Source organism: Dasypus novemcinctus, chromosome 7 (genome assembly GCF_030445035.2).
Source record: "Dasypus novemcinctus isolate mDasNov1 chromosome 7, mDasNov1.1.hap2, whole genome shotgun sequence".
NCBI lineage: Eukaryota > Metazoa > Chordata > Mammalia > Cingulata > Dasypodidae > Dasypus > Dasypus novemcinctus.
Window position 1 is genome coordinate 108,116,724 of NC_080679.1, and position 20,907 is coordinate 108,137,630.

Sequence of the window (20,907 nt, forward strand, 5' to 3'; positions counted from 1 at the left end):
ATGAGGGCATCGTTTCTAGTGTAGTGGCTAGCGCTTATAAACTTACATTGTCACTTTTAATTTATGTCTTATTTTATTGCTAAATTGTGATTGTCTCAAGGTTGTTCAGGTTTCTATGAGCCTGCAGCAGGACTTGACTTCGAGAGAGCTATACAAATATTTGTTAAGTGTAGTGTAGTATTTCTGTTACTCTGTTGGAGAAGTTGTAAGTTTATGGAAAAATCATGCATAAAATATGGAGTTTCCGTATATCACCCTATTATTAATACCTTGCCTTAGTGTGGAACATTTGTTACAACTGATGAAGGAAAATTTTTAACTCGTATCATCAACTGTAGACCTTACATTAGGGCACACTGTTGTATAATACTATTTTATTTTATTGAGATTTCTAATCTATTGATATACATAGAGCCTGAATTCTCCCATTTTAACCACAAAAATATATAATCAGTGATGTTAATTATATTTGCAATGTTGTGCTACCATCTGAAAACTTTTTAATGTCCTTCCCTAAAGTATCCATATTTAATTGAATTTATTTCCAACATGATGCCCTAAATTGCATTCGTACTCCCAGTATTTCTTGCTTTAGCTATGACAATAGTTTGAGGAAGAACAGACATAAAGATAATAACATATTCTAAATCAGAGAAACTTTTTTCCTCCAAGGTTTAAATGTAGAAACAAAGACCACCCTGACATCCTTTGTACTGTATCAAAAAATTAAAAGTTTTAGAGGGGACAAAATTATACACTTTATGTTGTAGGAATGAACACAGAGGAAGAAATTACATATTTATTAAATTATTTTTATTCAATTTATTTTAGTGGAATTGCTTTATTTGACTTAAATGGAATTACATGAGAAATAATAATAATGAGACCTTATTATTCATGAAATTGTAATTTAGGTATCTTAATATCATGCATCGTGCTTTTACTTGGAAACATCATGTTTTCATTTTTAGGGAGAGACTTGCTGCCTATATTTAAAGATGTATAATAAGGATTAAGAATAGTATTTGTAATAGCATAAGATTTGTATCCTGTGAGGGAGAACTTTGTGATAATATAAAAAAATATGTTTTATTTTTTCCAAAGTTGTTAAATGGACGATAATTTTTTAAAAAGATGCCTGGTTCAATTCATTTCTTTAAACAAATAGAAAAAAGACTTTAATCGTAGTGAGTGACTGAACCGCTCTACAATCTTAGCTATAAGTACCTGATTTGCTTTTATGGAAATAGGACAAGAAAAGAATTCTTGGTAAATGAAATTTGACTCCTATTATTATTTATTGTCACTAGATTTTTCAAAATTACATTTTTCATTAAAATGTCTCTAAGAATATAATTCTGCCAGAAAGTCTAGTGGTCACAGAATGATTGAATTGTTTGAATGCATCAGGAAAGGAGTCATTGCAGTACTTTCAATTTAACTACAGAATACATCCTTTCAAGTTCACATAAAGACAATGTGGAACAGAAAATAAGAATTTTTTCAAATGACCATTTTACAGTCCACTTACCTCAGTTTATATACTATTGTTTTTGTTTGCCTATTCACTACTTCAGTCTAAAGTATTGTTCTGTACACTTAGCAAATTGTGTATGTGTGTGTCAATAATTATTGACCACCAAGTGGACCAATTTTCTGTGCCAATTACAGCTGGCAGGATTTGCTTACACAACTGTAATTGTGCAAAGGGATTAATTCTTAAGGAAAATGGAAATGAACTGTGGAAAAGGGAATATTTTTAAAGGGTACACATTTGAAAAACATCCTCATGAAAGACTATTATGTCTTGTGAAAAATATGAAGAGGAAAATCATGCTCAAGAGCAGAAGAGCACATGAGAATAGAAAAGAATATTGGAGGATAAATGTAGAATGGGCTCTTACTGCTGGTCAAGCCACCAGTCCCATAAAAGTGACCACTGGCCAGTACTCCAGTGTAGGATGCTGTTGAACCATGGGAGAAATGAGAAGGATTCCTTGAATAGTGGTTTGTCCAATGACATCATTGTTGCAACTTTGACCAAGTGAAAATTAATGTGCTATAAAGGATTGAAGAGACAAAAACAATTTTTCTTTTTTAATTGATAAAAGTAATTATAATAATATTTTCCAGTCTTAAGTTCTCCCAATGTGCATGCCACAGACTGTGTTAATGATTCATGTATAGTATTATATAATCTTCACAACACAACCATGAAATTCATACTATTATTCCCATTCCATACATGAGAAAACTGATTCTTGAGAATTTAAATAACTTTACTGAAGCCATACAGAAAGCCCCAATATGTGTGATTTGAAATAACTTTTAATGTTTTAGTTTTTCTTTTTATCCTGATAAATACGTATTGAGTTTATATATTGGATGGGAATGGTGAAAAAACTTAGCTCTCACTCTCACTAGGGGTAATAGTCTAAAAAAGAAGGTAAAGAACTGAACAAGATTTAAGAGTAAACTAAGATTATCTTTGAGAGAACAGAAACACAAAGTTCCATGGAAAAGCACGAGAGTCAGACCTCCTAGAAGAAGTGACGTTTCGATTGAGGCATAAGATAGATGTGGTGTAAGAAAAGCTGAGGAGGCAAGATTGGTCTAAGCAACAAGGTGCAGAATTTGTTAAGGCACCAAATCAAGAAAATGCATGATATAGTGTAAGATGAAAAATAAGTCAATGTGAACTAGATGACTGAGCTTTCAATGGAGGATGGAGGGGAAGTAGTAGACGAGGGCTCAGTATTGGAGGTCCTTTGCTGAGATTGAACATTTTATAGTAATTCAATAGTGAGTTTTTGAAGCACATTAAGATGAGATTTAGAAGATTGGATGTATATTTTGAAAAAGTATCATTCTCTGGAGAAAGAGTTGGAAGAAAACAAGATTCCATACAGGAAGAGAGAACTGTAGAATTCCAGGGGAAGAGAGCAGGACCTGGGAGTATGGAACTGAAATTGGAATGGAAGAATAGACTAGATTCTTGTGCTATATAAGAAGAACAATAACCATAACTTAATTCATTGGATGTGTGAGTTGACTGCGAAGAAGTCCAGAAACAGTCTTAGGTCGCTGGCTTGAGCAAATGAACACTGTAATGCTTAATAGCTACTAAGAAAGGTGAGCAAGACGTGAGAAAGAATCAGATATTGGAATGGCTGTGGGAATTTTTTGATTAGAAGGAAATGAATGTTTTATATATATATATATATATATATATATGTAATTTGTGTTCAGTGAGATATATTTATAGGCACTGATACACAGTCACATCTTTGTACAGTTATACATAATTATTTCCTTTATAACAACTCCAGTATATGATTGGCATATACTCCCTGTGTCAACTTATTCAATGTCATTATACAAAGATGCACTGCCAGAAGTCACATTACAAAATGTCTTAATGATATTTGGTGTGTGTAGGTAATGCAGAAGAAACAAAATTTGAAAAGTAGAGCTGGAAGCTAGTCTATGGAAAATTCTTCCAAATCTTGCAGCTCATAGATAAAATAAACCTGTAAGAGGTTTCCCTATGAAAAAATTTTCATGAAATTTCCAACAACATGTAAAATTGAAAGAAACTTCTTGAAGCTAGCAAAAAATAATCTTAAAAATGGGTCAATTTTAATCCAATTAATTGGAATAACTTTCTATTTTCTCTGTTAGAAATATGATTGAAAAGATCATTAAAATGTCTAGCTAAAAAAATAGGAAAAAGCTACCATAAAGCTATGTCAGTTTATTAGTAAAAATCTTATTAGTTTTGGAATTAATTTTATGTATTTGTAAGCTTTTAAAAATTTGTAATTTGTTGTAATTTTTTTCACATTATAGATGAATACCTATTTTTGCACCTAATATTGCATTTGTGATTTTGTATTCTTTTTCTTAAAGAAAGCTTAACAAACTATAAACCTCATACCCTACAAAACTGAAGTCTGCCTCTGGTGAGGTCAGATGGCACAATGCAGTGTGTAAAGGAATAAATGGGAGGAGAATAAATGCAGACAATTAGACATTGTATTCAATAACACAAGTGAGCATATGAGACCATATTGGTTTCCACAATAACGAGAGATCAGCTGTTCCAATATGAGGACTTAATATTCATTGTAAGCTGTGTGTTGAGTTGCTTAGAATATAATGAAGAGGAATAATCCTTTAAAATATAGGACTGAATTACATAAGGATATAATATTAACAAAGAAATATGGAAACTCTGGGTTAAAAGTTCTCAGACTTCATTTTTCTAATGACCACCTGAGGAACTTTATAAAAATTCCGATGTCTGAACCCCACCTTAAGAGAGACTGAAAAAGAACCAGAAATTGCTTTTTTAATCAACCCAAATTCCAAGTGATGCTGATGCAGGTCATCCCAAGATGAACTTTTAGAAATATTGCTTTTTAGGCAGTATGGATTTCCATAATTCAAGTGGTTTAGAGTATCTCTTAAAAATTTCCCCCTCTGCTTTTGAAGAGTTGAAGAAGGTACCAAAACAAAACATCTCCATTAGGCTACTAATCAGGAAATAGTCTTTCTGGAAATAAAAAAGTCTTTCACTATGAATAATATCAAAAAGAAAAAAAAAAGGAAAGCACTAATAATGGGAACATTATGTATTTGCACACCTTTATACGATTGATTACTTGCCAACATGAATGTTTAATTCTGCACAGAAAAAGGAAAATAAATTAAAATTAAAATCACTGTCTAAATTAAGGAATTTAAAACATATGTTAGCGATTTGTCATATTCTTTGAAGTATTCACCTCCGGATTCATCTCCTGTTTCCAAAATTAATTTTTCAAATTATATTTACAATGAATATCTTAAAATTGAGTTAATAACTTTTGTGATATTTTTAAATTAATTTTATTGAGATCTAATTTATACAGATTATTTTGTATATAATAAATGGTGAACATCTTTCAGTCCTTGAATGTGCTAAGTAAGTTTTAGAAATTAACAAAAATGACTTTTAGCCAAGTAGATAATGAAAATAGGTAGAAGTAGGTTGGTCAAAAACAAGGTATGGAGACTAAATAATGATAATGTATCTAAATGACGCTAATCTGGATAAATTTTCACTAAAGGAACTTTCAAAAGAAAGTACCAAACATTTAATATCCATTCACTGTACATGTCTGTATAACACAGAATTCAAAAATAGAAAAGCACTAGATGGATTGGGGAGGTGCTGTTGGCTAATACTTAGTTTTCCAAAGATGAGGAAAGTCTTGGAGTCGCTTGTCTAGGAGAAAGCATGGGAGCTGGACTTGAAACCAAGGGTCCTGGCCTAACCCTCACCAATAACCTTTTTGCCTGTGGTTACAACCAGACTTTTGCAAGATGGAATGTATTATTATACTCTTGATTTTTTATTTATATCCTTTTAAAAATCTACTGAGTTAACAGTCCTCATCCTTTTTTAAATGAATGAATCACTAGTTGCAGGTGTTATCTACACGCTACATTAGAGATTGTCCCACCTAACAAGCTGTTTCTGTCATTGGTAGGAGTAGGTAAGAGAAACACGTTTAGCTCTATTTGTTTGTGAAAGTAGCTGAAATAATCAAATAATTTAAGGAGATGATGAATTACTTGTTATATGTGTTCATAAGAAATCTTTGTGGTAAGCAGACTTGGCCCAGTGGTTAGGGCATCCACCTACCACATGGGAGGTCCGCGGTTCAAACCCCGGGCCTCCTTGACCCGTGTGGAGCTGGCCCATGCGCAGTGCTGATGCACGCAAGGAGTGCCCTGCCATGCAGGAGTGTCCCCCGTGTAGGGGAGCCCCACGTGCAAGGAGTGCACCCCGTAAGGAGAGCCGCCCAGCATGAAAGAAAGTGCAGCGTGCCCAAGAATGGCGCCGCACACACGGAGAGCTGACACAACAAGATGACGCAACAAAAAGAAACACAGATTCCGGATGCCGCTGATAAGTATAGAAGCTGTCACAGAAGAACACACAGCGAATGGAAACAGAGAGCAGACAAGGGGGTGGGGGTTAGGGGGTGAAGGGGAAAGAAATAAAAAAGAAAATCTTTGCATGTAGCTGGCGTTGGGTAATATGGTGAGAGAAGGGATGGTGGTATTTTGTCTCTTCCAGGGTATAGAAATTATTTACTAGATTCAATTTCCTTTTAAGCTTTTCAAATAATAAACATTGTTTCATGAAAACAAATAAGAAAGGTACCAGTGATGAGAGTTCAAATATGGAAATGAGTCCTGGAAAAAGCATTTATCTACCAGAATTTTGGATATCCACTGAGAGTTACTCCTTGCTAAATTCAATATTTTTATTCTAGTTTCTTTCAGTAGTACTCAGGTTACACACTGGGATATTTTCAAAGCAGCACAATTTCCATCAGAGAAAGAGAGCTTATAATTTATGATTTCAAGCAAATAATACGGATTTAAAATAAATGACACTTTTTGAGTTCTGGTCTTTCCTGAACATAATTATCCAATATTTTGTTGCTATTCTCAGTATCCTTTATATTCTATTTATGGGGCATTTACACATATTTCCAAACATTTGACCCAACCCAAAACACTCTCAAAATTATATTCTCTTTTCTTCACTCCCTTATTCTATATCTTTGAAGCAGTAGAGAGTGTTTGAATCAAACTCAGTGGAATTATTGAAAACCATTTAGTTTATACATAAAAAGTGATATCATGCATGCATTGAAAATTATTTTATATAAAAAAAATTTAAATCTTTGTTGAAAGTAATATTGCTAAGTAAAAAAGAAGAGTCAAAACTAAACATGGAGGAAACGGACTTTGGCCCAGTGGTTAGGGCGTCCGTCTGCCATATGGGAGGTCCGCGGTTCAAACCCCGGGCCTCCTTGACCCGTGTGGAGCTGGCCATGCGCAGTGCTGATGCGCGCAAGGAGTGCCGTGCCACGCAGGGGTGTCCCCCGCGTGGGGGAGCCCCACGCGCAAGGAGTGCGCCCGTGAGGAAAAGCCGCCCAGCGTGAAAAGAAAGAGCAGCCTGCCCAGGAATGGCGCCGCCCACACTTCCCGTGCCGCTGACGACAACAGAAGCGGACAAAGAAACAAGACGCAGCAAATAGACACCAAGAACAGACAACCAGGGGAGGGGGGGAAATTAAATAAATAAATAAATCTTTAAAAAAAAAAAAAAAAAAAAAAAAACTAAACATGGATATGACCCAAATCTTATTGAGGGTGGAAGGAACAGATAAAATCACTGAAAGAAAATGCCATGTCCTCAGACTCTGCCTCCTCCCATCAATTCATATTTCTTCTTGTTTCAGAGTCTACAAATCCCAAACTTGTCTTTCACCTGTTACAAAACTAAACCAGTCAATACAATTATCTACCAAATTTTTTATCTACACATATCAGCATTTCAAGAAAAACATTAAATATCAGCAATTCAACTTCCACCCTGAAATTAGAATTAGAGAACTGCTGCATGGGACAATTTTGTCCCATGACAAATAAACAGAGGAGGCACAGGGGAATGTTTCATTTGGCAAATCTCAACCTTAATTATATTTTCCCTGTGATTTTTATTGTATTAGTTATACCCTCTAGAAGACAAGAAAGAGTTTTTCTCACTTCAATTGGTTCAAGGACATGTGGAAATAAGGGAAATTAAAAGTTCATTCCTGTATCTAGACCTTACAGGTATCCAGAAACAACAGAAAACTAGGTTTGATGGAAACCCAGAAATATCTCAGCAGTGTCATCAACTTGGAAAATGAAAAATAAATGGAGAATTAAAAATGTCATTAAATATCTGGTACTATTATTAATGTTAGTAATAATAATAATAGCTAACATTTATCGACCATATTTTGCCAACATGTTGGGTATTAGGTTCTTTTTTTTTTAAGACTTTTTTTTATTTCTCTCCCTTTCCCCATCTCCCCTCCCCCCACCAGTTGTCTGCTCTCTGTGTCCATTTGCTGTTTGTTCTTCTGTGTCTGCTTGTGTCAGTGGCACCCAGAATTTGTGTCTCGTTTTGTTGCATCATCTTGCTGTGTCAGCTGTCCTTGTGTGCGGCGCCATTGCTGCATAAGCTGCACTTTTCTCACACTGGGCGGCTTTCCTTATGGGGCTCACTCCTTGCACATGGGGTTCCCCTACATGGGGGACACCCCGTGTAGCAGGGCACTCCTTGCACGCATCAGCACTGCGCATGGGCCAGCTCATCACATGGGTCAGGAGGCCCTGGATTTGAAACTTGGACCTCCCATGTGGTAGGTGGACACCCTATCCATTGGGCCAAATCTGCTTTCCTGTATTAGATTCTTTATATATATTATTCTAGTTCATCTTCACAAAAATTCCGTGTGCTGGTTACTTTTATTTGCCCAGTTTCCAATTAGAGAACTGAAATGGAGCAAAGTCCAATGATTGAATCAAAAGGTTGCAGCTAGTAAATGACTGAGTCCTGTTTTACCATTTGATTCTAAATCTACCCTTATCACAATATTTTTGTTATTATTATCAATTTTACATCTTTTGTTCCCATAACCAAATTACAAAATCTTTTTTAAAAATTCCGATTAACCACTTACTTCCCCACAACAGGACACAGTACTGGATTGTTCAAACTCTTAATGACATACTGATTGGGTAGAGTTTTAGTATTAGATCATTTCATTGTCTGCTTTGGGTCATGTGCCTATTCCTGACCCAATCAGCTGTGACCAGGGTGAAAGATCATGTGAAATCAGCATGGAGACTTCCAACAAAGGACTCACTTAGAGAAAGGTAGAAAAAGGTACTTTTGGAAAGAATGCCATAATTTTTAAAGTAACTGAATCTTGATCCCTTGTTCCAACATAACTTGTTGGAAACTGTTTTTTTTCAGTCTTTATAGAAATATACATTTCCACTAACGTCTGTTCACAACTCCTTTAGTTTCTTCCTATATATTGTTTTACTTGAGTAAAATTTTAGAATTAGATTGAACTTTCCATGTCTAAAGCATATTTGCTGTATTCTGCTCATATCTTTTATGTAAATTTTTGAATTTTTTTAACTGAATCATCACACTGCTTCCATTTAAATATTGAGCAGGGGAGTGTTTGTCCTCAGTGAAATTCACCATAAATAATTAAAACATTTACTGAGGAATGTCTAAGATACCATATGATACATAATTGTGCGTATAGTTCCAGATCAGAGAAATAATAAATATCCTTGGGAAACACATTACATTATGCATGTAATAAATAATAATAAGTTAGATAATTAAAGACAAAATCAGATATTTTATTAACATGCCTATTGTTAAATTGAAAAATTGAAATTTATTTAGTATTCTTCAATATAGACAGAAATATGGGGTGGTACTTATAATTATTTTCTTAAAACTTTATTATGTAAATGTTAACTTGCTCTTATTTCTCATGAGTTGTTATTTAATGTATATTAAAGTAACTTAAACACTTAAAATAACTCTAAAGAGGTTGTCTAATCACAGTGGAATATACTCACCTTAATTTATAGAAGTCACACCATTTTCCTACGTAATTGAAGCAGTTAAAGCATAGATTCCTTAAAGTCTGCTTTTACCTTATTTCCTTACATTTTTACCTTCCCAAAAATATGGTAATAATCTCTCAAAATGTAATATATATATATTATCTTTTGAGTATCAAACATTGAAATTCTGTTTCATGAACACACCCACCATGCTTGATGTCCTTTATTTTTCTACAGAATGCAGATTTTTATTATTTATTCATCTAGGTTGATCTTTGATAACAAGCCAATTGCCATTTTGAATATATTTATCAACTTCTCAAACAGAAAAGAGAACATTCAATTTATAAGTAATCTCCAGATTTGTCTTACTTTACATTTAAAGTTTTTTCCTTATGGTAATAAGATGATTTTAGAAATTATTTTCATGCCTTGCCAAGCTTTGTGGAGAAACAAAATTAAATATTCAGGTTGGGACACGGAGGACCCAAATCCTGCAATTTAAAAGATTGAACAAGCTAGATTTTTTGGCATACTGAGTTTTGTCTAACTGAAGAAGGACATAGAAATCCTTCCTCACTGATTGAAAGGTCTTAGATAACTTTGATATTACCTTTGTGTATGTATAAAATATGTATGTTATTTATATTTTAAAAGATATATAAATATATTTTAATGAATACTTACAATATGTGTATGTTTTTGAAGAGAGGATAATGAATGTTAAAGTGACTTCTTCCTTCAGGATATGCCTAAAGTTGTTGTTCCACTCTTCTCTGAATCAGATTACATTTTAAACATAATGATTTTGATGCCACATAAAATCCAAGTCATCACCTGTCCTAGAAGTCCCGGGTAGCATTTCTCCTGTGTGACTGTAGGAAAATGATGATAAAAATATTACCTGGGCCTTACAATGACCTTGTAGAGGAGACTGGACAGGCAGAACTACGGCTGAGCTTCCCCAAATCAGAGGAAGTATTTTGAATTCCTCTCCCCTTTTTAAAATAACATTTTACATGACAGAGCATGTTGCTCATAGAAAATTTGCATATGACCTTATTTTTTACCCAGTGGAAAATCCTATTTAAGACTTCTTTGGGAAGTGAAGGTACAAGCTTGTCCCTAAAATTTGGTGAGCCACACAAATCAAAAGGGTAAGGAGGATTAATCAGCAAAGGAACCTTGAACATGGAATTGCATAAACAGTTCATTCTTCCCCAGAATGCTATCTTTCTTTGACATATACTGCATCTTAAAAATGCACCTTTAGAAAGAGGTCACAATTTGTTGATAACATAAATTTCATAAAATCAAAACATCATTTACATAGTGGGCCCAGGACTTTCCAGCCCCATATAGAATTTCTCCAAGCATTTTGTGTTAGTTCAGTCTTTTAGAATGAACGTATCCTGAAAATAGTCAGAAAATGTGAAGAAAATACTCAAAGTAAAAAGAAATGCAAATATTTAAAATGATTCTTGGACTGACAAAGATTTTTAAAAAATCATATGTATAGGTTATGGTGTAGAATAAAAGTAAGGTTAGAGTGTAAAATCTGACATTATGTTTGGATAACAATTAGGCTAATTACATTAAAAGGCCTAAAAATCAATTATTTTAAAATCTCATTTAATACATTTTTAAAAGTAAGTCAAAGGACTGAAGATTACCTACAAAGATGTTTATCACAACTCTTTATTTTACTTCGTGCCTATTTCTGAACATTGATATAGTTAATCAATTTTAAAACTTTAAACTAATATACCCGTATAGAGAATTCATAAATGGCATATCATGTTCTTATTACATTTACTATATAGGTCTAGATTTACCAATATGAAGGTATAACACAGAATATTTCTGAATTTTAAAAATAGCCATAAAAAAAACTGTACGTTGAATAGATTTTGAAAAAAAGCACAACAATTTTCACATTTTACATATAGAGAGAAAATTCTGCAGGGATGTACAAAAATGTAATAGTAGTAGTAATTGTCTGAAGCTGCAAACTTCAGGAGATTCTGTGTCTATTTTCCTTTTTAATTATCATCTATTTTCTTCTCTTTTAATTAAATATAACATGCAATTAAAATTTATCGAAACTTAAACTACAGAACATAGTAGCACTCTAATTCATAGTTTGGTAACATGGCTTAACCTAAATAAGCATTTTATAAGATTAAAGCACAAAGATCTACATAATTTCTTAATTATGGAAAACATGAGTCATCATTGGTTAAATGTGAGAAAATGTATGCATTTATTTGTCTTTCTGAAAACATTATGAGACCTAATTTATATTCTTTAGGCTCCCATGGATACTCTTCTTTGATTTCCTATTACCATTAAAATGTTACATTAAACATTTTTTTCTGATAGAGAAATGTTTACTTTCATAAGAATTCATTTAATTCTCATGACACTTGCTTTGCAGAGAAATATTATTTATAGTTATTTTTGGAAAGCTCATTGCACTCTTTTTCATATTTCACAACTACCCAAATAACACAAGCCCCCCTACCTTGAATCTCTGTGCCCTATCACATCAACTATTAGTAATAAAGATGCTCTTCTCATTTGACAGCTCGGGATTTAGATACATGTTCACAAAAGAGAAGCCATTCCATGAACACTGTTACCTCACCGTCTTTTAATTTTTTCTTCATCTCTTTAGAAGACTGTCATACAATTTTAGCATTTGTTTGGTCGTAGAGATTAAATCAAAGGAGATGGAAAGTTCATTTGCTCCATCCTGTTGCTTTTGGAGAATACTAGGGAAGAAGACTTTTGACAAAATTGTATAGAGTGTGCCTACATTATATCCAATCTCTTATTTTCCTGATGCTCCAGTCTTCAAATGTTCACAACCAAAACGAACAGAGGAGAGTTCCTCCACGCATGTATCTTAGTAGGAAGGAAAACTCTTCCCAGGAGACTTTAAGCAGACTCTACACTTCAGTTGCCATCAGTCAGTATCGGGCCACATGCACATGCCCTACCTGCAAGTGAAACTGGGAAAGCAAGCTTTTGGACTTTACTGCTTCCCAAGTTTGAGCTGTGATTTCCCAAAAGTGATAGAAGTAATTGCTGTGTAGGCAACTAACAATATCTTCTATACTTCCTCTGTGCATCTCAACCCCATTCCCAGCTCTGTCTGCTGTATGAGTTGCTCCTTTTTCAGTACTTTTTAATACTACGACCTCACATGTTGTAAATATCTATATTTTTATTTGCCCCTCTACTAAACCACCAGTCACTTGTGGGTAGAGATCCTGCTATCTCCATCTAAATATTCTTAGCTCCTAGTTAGGTTCATAGTAAATGAATATTGAATACATGAATCATTTTAGTTGGTGGCATTTTCCATGAATGAGCCTTTTAAAATAAGAAACGAAAAGTTATGATGGAAAATATATTGTAAAATGAAAATAGAAGTTTTAGATAAGCAAAATTGTAGCCTTTGAAGAACCCTCAATTGTTTAACAAAACATTAGATAGGAAATCTTGTAACATTGCTGAAAGAGCCAAAGCTTCAACATCTACTTCATATTTCATTAAGAGATGAGAAAAAAATATGCAAATTCTTGTAGAGAACAGAGTTTGCAAGAAAACGTAGGTAAATTAGGCTTTTAACTTGTCCAACATTTTGCCTTCCTTAACAATGTAGTATAATGAAATAACCCTGCTGACTCATTTCAGTCGACTTTATAGGAAGATTGGCTAACAAGTGAAACAGAACATTTCTACTGAAATTTCAGAAAAGAATACAAATTTCAAAGTATACCCAATAATAATAAAAACTGTAGTCAACCATCTTGAATATATCAGCTTTATTCCAATGAAAAATATATCCTTTGTCTCTTGCTAAATTAAAAACAGGATTTTTACTCTAGTATTTTTTTCCTCTTGGTAAAGAAGCATTTCCAACCAGGTCTATGCTGAGTGCTTTATAATTTTCCATATCGCTGGCTGAAAAACACAAGAAGTCTAAAAGTTTAAATGATCAAGGAAAAGAAATGACTTACTCTTTGAAAATTAAATGTCAAATTGAATTTAAGATGTTTACAGAGGTACTTTTCATTTGCTCATTATGATAGAAATGATAAATTAACAAAGCTTCTTAGTGAAGATACTGTACTTAAATTTTCAGCATTGTCTTGGTTTTATGTAAAATGTTTTTGTAAGTAGGAATTGCCATTTGTGGCTCCAAAAACAGTTGGTGTTCAATAAAGTGTATAGTAATTGCAAATTTAGTAGCCAATAGAAAGCATGCAAATATACAATTAACAAGTATTTTTTCATAATAGAAAGACTTCACATTTTTGCACATTCTCATTTCACAAGCATAAAAGCATGTGCACACACATATACTTCCCAATTCATCTGCGTCATTTCTTTGAGCATTTATAGTGTTTTGTATAAAACTCTTTGTCTCTTGCTTCAGATCATTATTGCAGGCTTTATTTCTGTGTAAATGTATTTTGACTGTCCTTTGACACTGAGAAGAGGAAACAGCATTTTATTTGAAAGTAGATAGTGTAGAAACTAATGGAAAAGCAGCATAAGGGAAAGAAGCCTTTAAATAAATGGTAAAGTAGCTTGCGACTTGCTTGTTTACTATTCATTTGGTTAGAATTACAAATATTAAGTCTGGACTGGGATAGGAAACTTGGGGTTTGTCTCAGTTTCCTGTTGCTATTGTAACAATTTACCATGAACTGTGGCTTAAAGCAACACAGTGCTATTATCTTACAGTTCTGGAGGTCAGAAGCAGAACATGTGTCTGCAGGGTGCCTTCCTTCCAGAAGCTCTAGCAAAGAATCCCCGTCCTTGGCTTTTCCACCTGGTAGAGACCGCCTATGCTTCTGGGCAGGTAGCCCCGTCTTCACATCACCCCACGCTCCATCGTCACATCTACTTCTTTCCTCTCTGATCTCCTTTTTCTAAGGGCTTTTTCCAAGATAATCTCCCTTTCTCAAAATCTTTAATAATATCTGCACCTCCCTTTTACTAGGTGAAGTAACATATTCACAGGTCCAGGGATCAGTACTTGGACATCTTCAGGGCACAGTGTTCAACCTACCACACCTCTTATTCAAACATTTCAGGAATAACTGAGCTCTCAGGGATAAAATAAAATGACTTATATATGTGCACATATATCCTATGTCTCAGTTGGAGTAATTAAGTTTCTGAATTATCGATAATGCCTCAGCATGACCCTGGGAATTATTGATTAAAAATTATGTTGTACCATTAAAATATGGACCCTCTTCATTAATCAAAGTCCTTCCAATCCAACTTCATGCAAAGTTTTCAGGATTGTTTTAACAAAGATCAATGATACATGTATTATTATCTTGCATATAACAACGTTTATTTCATCAATCAACCACCCCATTTTGTGAAGGAGATATATTTCCTTGGCAAAATGAAGCTGCTAATACCTGACCGTTTTTGACATACATTTACCTACCCCCCCCCAAAAAAAATGTTCATGTCTGAAATATATAATTGTATTCCTATTAAAAAGAGACTTAAAATCGTGGGTTATATTTTATCATACTCTTAAAATACTTATATTCCTAAAGAAATTATATATTTTTTAAAACTTGTCATTGACATTTTGACCATTATGTCAGTTACCATTGCACAACCAGCTATTGAAAAGTCTAATTTTCAATGTAGTCTTTAAGAGGCTCTTGAGTATAACATCGAATTTCTCTCAAGTTTGATTTTTAGTTTCCATGGATGCTTTAATTTTATATAGTACAATCGTTACCATTTAAGGTATTTTATTTTAACCATGGGAGAACTTAGTTTTATTTTAGTAATTAACTAAATAAACCTATTTATCATTCTGGTAATAAAGCACAGAATACTGGTATTGCATTATTTCTTCTTTTTTTTCCTCTTTCCAAAAATAATGTATAATTATTTTCATAAATTTTTATTTTTTACATTGAAGTCACCTTGTTAATGCAAATATTAATTCTAAGATGGTATCCCACCCTTCAGAAGTTCCTCATTCAGTGGGTATGATAGATAGAAGGAAATATAGGAATTTTCTGGTATTTGGAGTAGAGCATTATGAAACCACTGAATGGTGGAAGAAGTTCAATGGGGAAGTTTTTATTAAAGCAAGTCGGATAACGACTATAATTTCGTTGATGGGACATTCCAGCAAAAGAATAAAACATAAAGACTCCTGTATAGAGAGTTAAGTGTGTGTGTGTTAAATGGTGAAATGATAAAAGAGGAAGTTTTGGAAAAGAAATCCTATAAGCCACACTACGAAAAAAATTTAAATGACATTATGAGGAATTTATTCTTCATCTACATATGTACATTTTATGGAATAGGAGAATGTAAAGGAAAGGAATATACTTCCTGACACTTGATATATGATACTGTTCCTTTAATTTTACATGAGCTTTTATCAAAATTTGAAGTTGAATTAGTAATACTTTCCATAGATTTCTATAATACTGTTCTCCTAGTAATGAACTTATTGCCTATTTCATGAGAAAGTAAAGAAAATATAACCATATTTCTTTTTAGCAATTATGAATGGTATGTAATTAACCATCCTATATTTAAATTAGAAATGAGATATAGAGACAATAAATAGCTATTGCTAATGTCAAGTAAGCTCTGAAAACATAAGTCAGTATTTCCCTAACACTTAGATTGTCCAGGTTGTTTTTAGGTTTTGTTTTTAACTATTCTTTTACTTAGCTAGTATCAACATGTACTTCTCTACTGGATGATAAGTTTACAGGAAATCGGGGGGTAGAGGAAGGATATAAGCTGACATCTACATGGGTGAAATCTATGATAAGCTGGAGGTAAGTATGTGTACAAGGAAGGGATAAAATGGGGGCATAGGGTAACCTTTGGGTGGGGCTATGCAGGCTTGAGGGGGGCTAGGGATTGGCGATGGGTAATATTGCCCAAGAAATTGGGGGGAGGGTGGGGCAACATACGAACATAGGAGATTGTCAGGCGTTGGTTGAGAGTATAATGCTGAGAAAACCTTTTCAAAATATAATTAGGAAAGTTACCTGTTTAAGATACTTAAGGGGATAATCTGATGTAAGACAGACTCCTAGGGAATATGTGAATGCTCATTTTGCCAGGGTGGGTTATATCATTGGGTAGAGACCCATATAATGAGAGTGAAGGTATACCCACATCCTAGGGAGGACTAATGCCATCAAATAGAGGGCACTGTATCTCTCAAGAGAAATGGTGGCTCCCAGGGCATTAGGGCAGTTGAGCATGTCAAGCGCTCAACACTGTTGCAAGTATCACTGAACATAGCTCCTCAAGAAATGAAGATTGACTGTCACTGTGGGCCCTAAGGGGAGGGGGAAATAGATATTGAATAGATGGAACCAACGTAACTGTGAGGGCAATAGAAGTGTTTCACAAGAGTACGCAAGGATGGATATAAAACATGTACTATTACACCAAAAACATATAGGGGCCAGCAGACTAATAATGCAAATCAAAATATAAAATATAGGATAACTAAAAATTTAGAAAATTGTATAGCCTAAAGTATAAACCACAATGTAAACACAAATGTTACCTTGTTTGAAAGCTATTGACTCAATATCTGTACATCAGTTTCAGTAAATATGGTATGAATATGTTAAAAGATTATTGCTGTGGAAGGGAAAAGGTTTTATATTGGATATGTGGGAGTACTGTATATTGTATATATGAATTACTGTGATCTAAAACTCTTGTGAAGATAAGCTTAATAATTAGGAGAAAAGAAAAGAAAAAGATAGGATGTACAATTTCTCCAAATTAATATATATTCTATATCTAACCTTTAAACTCATCGCTATATTCCATTTTACTATTAAGGGAACCTGGCATTATATTGGGCTTCACTTTTCAGGAAGTTTTGGATCACAGAGTGGTTCAACAATGGCAGCGGAGGAATACTGGTATGGGATGTTATTGACAGGGGACATATGGTTGACAGGGAGTTATGCAGGGCATGTGTCCAGGGTGCATGGAAATGTTTGGATATATTCATAGTGGAAACAATTAAAAATAACACCTGGGGGGGGGTGCTGGGTTCCTAGTCGGGGGGGGGGGGGCTCTGTCGTAGTCCCTAGGGGAGCAGCGGCAATCCCCCGGGTGCAACGGCAAGGACCAGGAAGGAATGATGGTCCAACAGTGAGTCCCTGATACTGATGAGTATGCTTGTGAGCCTATACACCTGAAATAAGAACAAGGCCTAGAGCAGCACTGTGCCTAAGAGTTCCCTCCTGAGAGCCTCCGTGTTACTCAAATGTGGCCAGTCTCGAAGCCAAACTCAGCATGTAAATGCACTGCCTTCCCCCCAGCGTGGGACATGACACCTGGGGATGAGCCTCCCTGGTGCCCAGGGATCACTACCAAGTACCAGCTGAAGACGTAACTAGAAAATGACCTTGAATAAAAGGTTCACCTCGGACCAGCAGAATATCCCTGTCTACATATACTAACAGGAGTTAAAAATGCTTTTTGACCTAAATCAAGGGGGAAATGGAAAGGACAAATGAGTTTATATGGCTATGAGTCTCTAAAAAAGAGTCTGGAGGTTATCAGAAGGATTGCCCTTGTGCACACCTGAGCAGAGTCTCAGAGACATATAAAGTAGATACAACCCCAGGTATTGGTTCTTCTGAGGGCTAAAGAGACCCACAGGTTTTATGGTCATGGCAGATAGAGTTCACTGCCATGTCAGTTGGCCCTTTTTTGGAGTTGGTGTTTCTGTGTGATGGAGCTGAACTCAGATGTGATCTCTTTTCACAAGCCTTTCCTGTTACTTTACCAGAATTGTAGTTGGTGCTGGGGTTTAAGATATAGCTAGGGTATCTGAATCTCTGAACTGACAATATGATAGCCAGGCCCTGAGCCTCAACAGACTTCAGCTCCTACACTCTGGTTTATTGGACTTACCCCACTCAGCTAACATGGAGTTGAAGAATGTCAACCACCACGCTACGGAGCCAAGAGTGCCTACAACTGAAAGCAGGAGGATTGCATCCAGTATCCGTGTGGAATCTAAGCCACCTCTTAACATAGATGTGGAATGGATACAACCAATCCAAGGTCCACAGGGTGGAGGAATACAGTAAGGATTAGAGTGGACTTAATGATATTCTATTCATTAACTATTGTGGTTAGTAATTGAGAAAATGTGGCATTGGTGTGGAAAAAGTGGCCGTGGTGGCTGCTGGGTGGGGGGAATGGGAGGAAGAAATGAGATGTGGAGGAATTTTTGGGACTTGAAGTTGTCCTGGGTGGTGCTGCAGGGACAATTACCAGACATTGTAGATCCTCCCATGGCCCACTGGATGGAACGTGGGAGAGTGTGGGCTATGATGTGGACCACTGACCATGAGGTGCAGCGATGCCCAGAGATGTATTCACCAAATGCAATGGTTGTGTCATGATGATGGGGGAGAATGTTACTGTGAGGGGAGTGGTGGGGTGGGGGCGGTGGGGGTGAATGGGGACCTCATATTTTTTGAATGTAGCATTTTTTTAAAAATGAGTAAATAAAATTTTTAAAAAATGAATTAAAAAAATAAAATTAAAAAACAAACAAACATGTACTTCTCAGGAATTTACTATTGCGTGGATACTAGCACTCCTTAACCTTTTATTTGTAATTAGCTACCAGAGTTGATCATTTCTTTTTTCTTTAAATTTCCTGTTCTGCTTTCAGGAGACAGATAATCAGTTTGTTGGTAAATAAGTTACTCACTAGTATTTAAGTAGCAAGTCCTCTTCAAAGGGAAATGGCGTATTGGTAGATATTACTTAATGTATGTGATTTGATAATTCCTGTTTTTTGAAAAGATCAAGAAATTAGTTCATTATGATATTAAAATGAGAAAATGTAAATTAGGCAGTCTGTGGCATCTTATGAGTATAAATTTTTTTAATCTGAGGCCATCTTTTTGAAATTTCAATAATGCTCATTATTGATTTATATTAAAATAAGTAATTAGATGTTTCCATAGAAGTATAGAAAGATTTTCATACTAAGTTTTTCACATGCCTAGATGAATCCAAACTCAGTAAACTGCATAGGCTGTGGTTGTCCCAATCTTTTCTGTCTTTGGATTGCAAAACTTTATTACTATAAAGAAATGACGTGAAACTAGCTTTTGATCATCTTCCTTTGAGATGTGATCAGAACTGGCTCCATATGCTCATAAGCTTATTTTAATTACAGTGTATATTACATTTCCTACAATAGGACCACATTTAAAATAAGATTAATTTGACTATCTCAGAAGTATGAAATAGGATAAATGGGAAACACACATAGGCACGTGCAAAATATATTTAGCTTCTTATTCAAGAAACCTCAATCCAGTGGTTATATTTTTAAAATAATCACTCGAACTATTGAAATTTCATTCATTTGAATCCTATCACCAATGCTTTTAAAGACTGACCTTGAAATAGAATATAGGGTTGAAAATAAATAGATTGGTTGTAGCACGCTATTCTTAACTGCTCTTTCCTGGAGGAATAACATAAAACTGTCCTCCAAACTACAATAATGAAAGTTGGCTTTAAAGGTTGGAGCTTGCTGCTTAGCAAGCTGATAACAGGCTCATTAGGTAAATCCCCTTAAGTCCATTTTAATCCTGAAAAAAAAAAGGTTATTTTTTAATCATGATGGATCTGTGTACATATCTTTATGTGTGTGAAAACATATTGAGGGTAAATGGTTTGCATATATTCCCAAGGGCTTTTCTGTGTCTATGACTCAATGTAAGTATTTGGACACTAAAACAAAGTCATGTGAACAAAACACTGAACTGTCAAATGCGTACTTTTTACCTTATCTGGATCCTCATTGTTTTTATAAAGTAAAGCTTTTAAGAATTAAATTTCTATTTCATTCCTTTTCCAATTCCACATAACAATTATTCAAAACCTTTACTGTAATAGACCTTTGCCTTTTCCTCATCATCTATTCTCTCTCCCTCCCCACCTTTCTTCCTCCCTCCATCTTTCTCTCTCTCTCTCTCCCTCCCTTACACACACACACACATACACACACAGATGTTAATTTCATCATCTATACTAAAGTGTTTCACTATCTTTTCACAGATAAGGTTTTGTGTTTCTGGTTTTATTTTTCTCCTGAATTTCAGATTTATATATTTAACGGCCCATTGGATGTTTCTTTTGGAAGTCTCTTAACTCATGAATGTCCCAGCCCATACTCACAGTTGAAAAAGCCATAAATTTGGGGTCAGAGATTTCAATTTAAGATTGTATTTGAATGAAATGGTGAGCAAGACATTTGGCTGCTGTTTGCTCATTGAATGCTATGCTGAAACTCCATTCAACCAATACTGTTATCCATGCAACCACCCTTGCACT

At 34.7% G+C, this 20,907-nt stretch overlaps 1 protein-coding gene across 1 annotated transcript in view; it reads left to right on the forward strand.

Annotated features, from left to right (window-relative positions):
• Positions 1 to 20,907, forward strand: part of LRP1B (LDL receptor related protein 1B) — a 2,023,931-nt gene that overhangs the window by 345,835 nt on the left and 1,657,189 nt on the right. The gene's annotated exons all lie outside the window — the stretch shown is intronic.